Raw genomic sequence first — 7106 nt, 5'->3', positions numbered from 1 at the left:
CTTCATAAATTGTAAGGACTTAAGAAAATGAGGTGGGAAGCAGAAATGTTTTCTGAGAAATTCCTGAGGCACAAGGTCTGGGAAAGGCCATGGCAGATCCATGGGAAGGATCCTGCAATGTTTTGACAATTTTGTGGTGTCACCGCATGCCTTCGGATATCCTCAGTGCAAAATATAATGACATTAGAATGCCATTCCTAAACCACAAAATTTATCAGAGAGGCATAGCTAAGAGCAATAAACCACACTGAACATTTTTCATAAGATATGCTCTGAAATGTCTTAATTTCAAATGACTCTTGCACAAATATTGCTTGAACAAATATTGAACAATAAATTGCTTCTTTTTAACAATTACAGGTAATATATACCACAGCAGAAAATATACCACAGCTATTCCACAATCAGACAAAATCTAAATGGTTTCCTTTAGAACAAAGCTGGGGCAGAAATGCAAAAGAACTGAACTGGGACACGTCAAATGCCTGCCTATGTGCCCAATGTCCTGTCTTTGTCCAGTACTCCTTCCCCGAGGATTCATTCCTGTATCCTTTAGTTTTTACAGCCTTGAAGTGCACCAGGTTTTTTGTTAGTCTGGATATAAATTGTTGTTATTTTTATTATCACCGTTTTTATTATTGTAAGTATTTTAAGGCAGTCAGCTCTACACTCCAGTGGCGCATGTGCTGTGAGATCATGAAATCATCAAATCACCACAATCAGAGAAGTATCATAACTGCTCTATGGGATAACAGCACAATTTTATATGTTACATAAGTAACAGTAACAAACAGAGTGAGAAAGGCAAGTCATTTATATTCTTGAAATCAAAAATGTAATTTCTTTTACAAGGAATGAGAAAATAAAAAAACAGCTATTGTCCTCTACTTAGAGTTGTTTTTCAACTCATTTAATTGAACTTTAACTGAAGTAGTCATGTGGTCTTTATTTGTACTTTCAACAGTGTCCAAAAGTATCACTGTTACAAAATTATTTGGGTGCCATGTGGTTCTCTTGATTCTCATAATTCAAGAGAAGTGGTATATAATATTGTTTCTTCCACAGGCTAGTCTGAACAGCCCTGTCAAATAATGTTGAGGCTCTGTTTTTTTTTTCACTGTATTTCTTTTCCTCAGCTTCCTGTAACTTGGCATTGATGACTTAAATCCTCTAGAGGAATTCAAGTATTTGAAGTAGTTTGAGAGCCACTTCTTTGAATCAGAATTTGTATGGAAAATCCAGGCCAAGTAAGACATATGTTTGACTTTAACAATTTTATTCACTATGAACAGCTGGTCCTTTACTTCGCATTCATTCAACAGGGGATGCAGCAGTTGTCTGCTTATCTGATCTCTTTCTATCATATTCCCTTGGAAAAAGAGCTTTATTAAATGACAATAAACCAAATACGTTGTCTGATGTTGCTGTTCTCAGATGGCCTTATCCTAAGAGGAACAAGCATTCCCTGCCAGGTGCATCTGCAACTCCCACTCACAGCAATACAAACAGAGGGCACTTACCACTTCCACTCCCAATTCAGCTATTTAGGAATTAACATTGTCATTTCTCATACTGTAATTTTTAAAATTAGGTTAGATTACATTTCAGAATTAATTTTCAAAATATTTCAAATTTTTCCAAGTTTATACATGGTTCTTTGTACTGCATTCTTTTTATTTTTTTCCTTCTAAAGGTTGTTGGGTTTGGGATTCTTCACCTGTCTTCCTTGCCTAAAACTTGAACCCAGTTAAACTTTGAGTAAATCCCACAATTTCAAAGGAATTGGACAAATCCTCTAAGACTCCTGGGAAACTGTAGCTATCTTGGATCACAAAAATCTATGGAAAGAGGCACTTGTATCAATACTACTTTTTCTCCATGCTTCTAAATGAAGTCTTTTTTCTCTCTTATGTAGAGACCATCCTTCACAGACCTTGTGCATGTTATACTTTATATTGCCTTTACATGTACAAGTACATCCAATATTCTCTGTTCTCCAGGATTTATACAATTTATATAACACAACTGCAGTGGCAAAAAAGGTGTACTTCACTTTGCTCAGAGAACAGATCCTAATAGCATAACCAACCATCATGACTACCTTCTCATCCTTCATTTACTTATCTGCCATCCAATGAATCTTTTCAAAGACTACTCACTTCTCATTTACCCATTCCCTGTTACATCGTAATAACTCTCAGACTTGGACTTATCAAGATGTAGTTGGCAGCAAGAGCAGACCTATGCAATATTAAAATGTGTGGGCATGAATGTAAAAATCATAGGATGTGTAAAAGGTAGAAAAACTCACAATTGAGAAAATACCTGTCTTTCACAGCTATCAACAACATTGTTCCTTTTGACCTGAGTACTTAAACTGTGTACAGGGCTTTAGAAACTGATTCCATTAGGAGATAAAAAACATAGTTATGTATTCCTTCACTGGGCTTATTTAACCAAAAGTCAGCTGTCCTGAAGACAAAAGAAATCAAGCAGCGTAAGTATGTCTTGGCATTCCATTACTAGCTTTTTTCCCACCCAGATCTGTCTACCCCAAAGAATTAATCTTAGCTTCTCCTTTGGACCACGCTACAAGTGTAGCTTTAGCTCTGGACTCGCAATTTAGCTACTCCAAGCTGTCCACCTTTCTGTCTATCGGCAGTATCCAGGCCTATGACAGACAGTGCTAAACAGAACATGTAACCTTGCCTTGGCAGCCTGGCTCATTCGCCTACACTGAAATCAGAGATGTTTACAGTGCTAAACTACAATTTATGGCAGCTATGAAGGAGTATTATGTTCCCCTTAGAATCTGAGGGTGGTGACTTGCACAGAAGAGGGAGGCAAACAGCTGGGAAAAGCAACATTTTCAGCCACACCCATTACAATCTGCCTGCAACTACCAACCACAGCTCTCTTGTCTTGGCTTCTTTGCTGCCTTCTCTGATCCTTTGGTGTTTTCCCCACTACTTTTGTCACTTTCCTGACCCTGTGCTAGCTGCCAGAAAACCAGAACTGCATAGCCTAGACAACAGTAGCTATATATGTTGTGCAGTTTTCACTCACTAGTTTTCCTTCATTACAGTTCTCAGTGAAGCAGGAGACATTTGCTGTTCCTGGTTGTCTGAAAATGAGAAGACGGCCCTATGCAGCAGCTTCAGTGATGTGATCGGATTGCCCAAGTGATGGCTCAATACCCATCAGTTCTGCTCGTTGTCTCAATACAGGCCAAAAATAGTGTACTCCTGACAATAAGAAAACAAACAAACAAAAAAAAAGGATAAAAGCTTAATTCTTTAAATAGTGCTTTCTCCACATTCTCAAAGCAAATTGGTTTCCATATCTAAATTGCACTGGAACCTTTCTGCTTCATATCAGTTTCTATTCAGTCACCTAGAGCTGCCCTTTTCAGTGATTCTCCACAAAATGACTGTTTCTGTGAAATCTGCTTGGTGGGACAGACCTTGCCCAGGCTGTGTTAATGAGGAACTCCTTTTTCACTGTATCTAACCAGAAAAAAATAGCTCACAAGTACTGTTTTTTTCCCATGTCTCAAACAATATTTCAGCTTTCATTTCCAAGTTTTTCCAGGGTTAACAGCAAAAAGAGATCATGATGGCTGTATCTAGTCATGAAGTATTGGGATATGCTCTAGGAAAATTTAGAAACATGAATGGTGGTTGAAAAGGACTTCTGAAAGTCTCTAGTCCAATGTCCCACTCAAAGTAAGACAACTACCAAAACCAGATGAAGTCCTGGGCTGCATCAGGAACAGCATTGCCAGCAAGCCGAGGGAGGTAATCCTTCCCTCAGCATCTGGAGTGCTGTGTCCAGTTCTGGGCTTCCCAGTACAAGAAAGGCAGGGACATACTGGAGTGAGCCCTGCAAAGATAATGGGCTTTTGATGCATGCGGAAAGGCTGACAGAGCTGGGACTGCTCAGCCTGGAGAAGAGAAGGCTCAGGGGGATCTCATCCATGTGTATAAATACCTGATGGGAGGGAGTAAAGAAAACAGAGCCAGACTCTTCTCAGTGGTGCCCCATGAAAGGACAAGAGGAAATGGGCACAAACTGGAGTATAGGAAATTCCAGGTAAACATAAGAAGAAACTTTCTTACTGTGGAAAAGTGGTCAAGCGCTGGAGCAGGTTGCCCAGGCAGGTTGTGGAGTCTCCATCGTTGGAGATATTCAAAGCCTGACTGGACACAGTCCTGAATAAGCTTCTCTAGTTGACCTTGCTTTGAGCAGGGAGGTTGGACTACATGATCTCCAGAGGTCCCTTCCAACCTCAACCATTCTGTGCATCTGTGAAGCCAGCTATCACTTTGGCTACCAAAATTTTGAAAATTGCCAAGCCTCCACAATCCCTCTGGATTTTCACTATCTTCCTAGTGAAGAATTTTTTGCTAATGTCCAGTCTGAACCTGTAAGCTGCAATTTGTGGCCACTGACTGTTGTTATCCTTGCTGGCACTACCAGAAAGAGTTTGGCTTCATCACCTTTGTAACTGCCCTTCAGGTATTTGCAGACTGCTACTAGACCACCTGTTGGTCTCCTCTTCACCACATTAAACAAGCCCAGTTTCCCCAGCCTCTCCACAGAGACCATGTGCTGTAAGCTCTTCACCATCTTCGTAACCCTCTGCTGAACCTTCTCCATTTTCTCTCTGAAGTGCCTGGAAACGCATCCATTGTTTCAGTAGCTGAACCAGGCCCATTTGCCCTTGTTCAAATTACAGGGAAGGGTTTCTGCTCTTTGATACCATTTCTTTCTATGCACCATCATTTCTGAGTCACCCAGGGGCACGCTAGAGTCATCTTGCTGACAGTAGCAGTTACACTTATTCAACAAGTTCTGGGCAACATGCAAGTGTTAGTATGATTAGACCTAGGCTTGTTTGTAACTGGAAGACTGCACCACTGCAGTTTTTCCAACCATTTGGCAAGTTGTTCTCCGAACTCCTAGTCTAAACAGCAGACACAGATGATTTGTCCTGACCACAGACTTCTTCCTGTATAAAGTGCAATGAAAATGTTCTGCAGATTTAACCACAATCAGGCAATCTTGTCAATGATGCAATCATTTTTCCCCCGGAAAACACAATCTACCATTCCCTCATGGCTTCGTCAACATAACCCCCAGACGGTGTACTGAACGAAGAAGCACTAAAGCACAGTCTGGCTAAGACAGAGTCACTAAAGTGTTTTTCATCTCCAGAAAATACCCTGTCACACTTCAACAACCACAGAAATATTACCCTTTTTCACCAAGCTCATGCTGGGTTTAGGAAAACTAACACTCTTCTAAATGTTTGGAGCTAGCCAAATCTGCACAGCTGTAATTTTCTTTCTGTGAGTGAAATCTTCCCCATTCCACACGTGTTATGAAAAATTACCTCATTTTGAATCAACTCCTGATTCCTGTTGTTTCCTACTATAAGTCTCACACTTCTTGCATAGCACTTGCATAAGTCTCCATTAAAATTTTTCAGCATGCAGTGGTATCATCTAGATATAAGTCTGAGGGACGACTGCCATGAAGTTTGCTTTCCAGTGACCACTCTAGTGCAATTGGTACTTTGAATGAGCTGAAAGTAATGCCTTAGGGTAGCCATGAAAATAAAGTTTTCCCCAGCATTTGAATCTGCTTCCACTTGTCAGCACCCAGATAAAATGAGCTTGCCATGTTTATTCACAGACAGGCACTCACGATGCAGAGAACGGAGAGGTAATTGCCTGGCCAGAGCAATATAGCAGTTTCTGTGCAGAGCAGCTTACTAGCTGTTTAATACCCATCTCTTTCCTCTGCAGTTCACTTTGGCTGGCTTCTCATCTTGTCTTCTGAGAACACTTATTCAGGACCATAGCTCTTGTTGTGCATTTTATTAAAAAGGCTTAAATTAGGACAGGATATCCAGACATTGAAATAGCTCAGCATCTAGAACTACTTTTTGGTCAACAAGCTTAGTCCCCATAACGCCAAACTAATACGCCAGAAATTTCTGACAAGAGCTTACCATTGAGTTCGCTTGGAATAAGATGATGCTTTTAGGCCTTAGCATAAGACTGCAAATGCTTATTGTAGCCTCTCCGTATGTGACAGCCCGTTAGAATAGCTTGTTAGTCACTGTGTTCTCCCCTATGTTCTCACCGCTAGGTGCCACCCTGCTGATGTTAGTTACTGAGAACTGAAAAACAAAACTGAAAACCAATGGTGCAAAAAAGGAGCAGGGAGGGAAATCAAATGGGATTTTTAAAAAGTGAGAGTATACAAAAGTTAGCATGCATTGTGAAAACGAAAAATAACTAAGGGAAAGCATGTGGAAAATAGCCTTCATGCAAAGCACAGATGAAAACCGTAATGAGGGCAACTATAAAGAAAAAAATAAAAGTTAAGGCTTTAACACAAGGGCAATTACTCTTTTATCTCTTCTCAGGCAATCTCCTCTTTTCTGCTAGATGTAGCATTCAGTTAGGAGACTATGTCTGTTTAACATCAAGTCAGAAAGGAAAAAAATATATATTCCCAGGATAAAAAGAGAGAGACAGAGAGATGGTAACTTGGCATCATTTCTGTGAAGACATCCTGAGGAAGACGCTATTAGCTCTGTGTGAAGAAATGACAACATTTCTGAGTCAGACTGGGCACATATTGTGCAGCGTCAATAACCCAGTAAATGTAGGAAGACCCACTATTTCACAAGATAATGGCAGTCTGCACTGCTGTGCGACGGCACCTTCAGGAGCCAGCGGCCTTTTCAGGCCCGCCAGCCCAGGAAAGGCACCAGGCCACGGAAGCCGTATTACTTACGACAGTGAGGACTGCTTCTACTAGGAAGCCTTCCTTTTTGTCAGGAAGGTTTTATGGCTTTTTGTCAGGAAGACGACGGGGGGAGGGACTAGTTTGGAAGAAGTGGCTGAGAGCTGAGGAGCTCGTTTCCTGGGTGGGGATTCTCCGTGGGCAGTTGAGGGGGCCGGAGCAGCGCCGAGGTCCCTGGAAACGCTGCAGCATCCCCGGGACGTCCAGAATCTCCAGCCGCTGCCGCGCTGCCCGGCGGAGCGGAGCGGAGCGGAGCCGCCGGCCGCGGCCGGCTCGCCGAGGGTGAG

Source organism: Apteryx rowi, unplaced genomic scaffold (genome assembly GCF_003343035.1).
Source record: "Apteryx rowi isolate R43461 unplaced genomic scaffold, aptRow1 scaffold_388, whole genome shotgun sequence".
Lineage (NCBI taxonomy): Eukaryota > Metazoa > Chordata > Aves > Apterygiformes > Apterygidae > Apteryx > Apteryx rowi.
Note: the sequence above shows the minus strand (reverse complement) of the source record.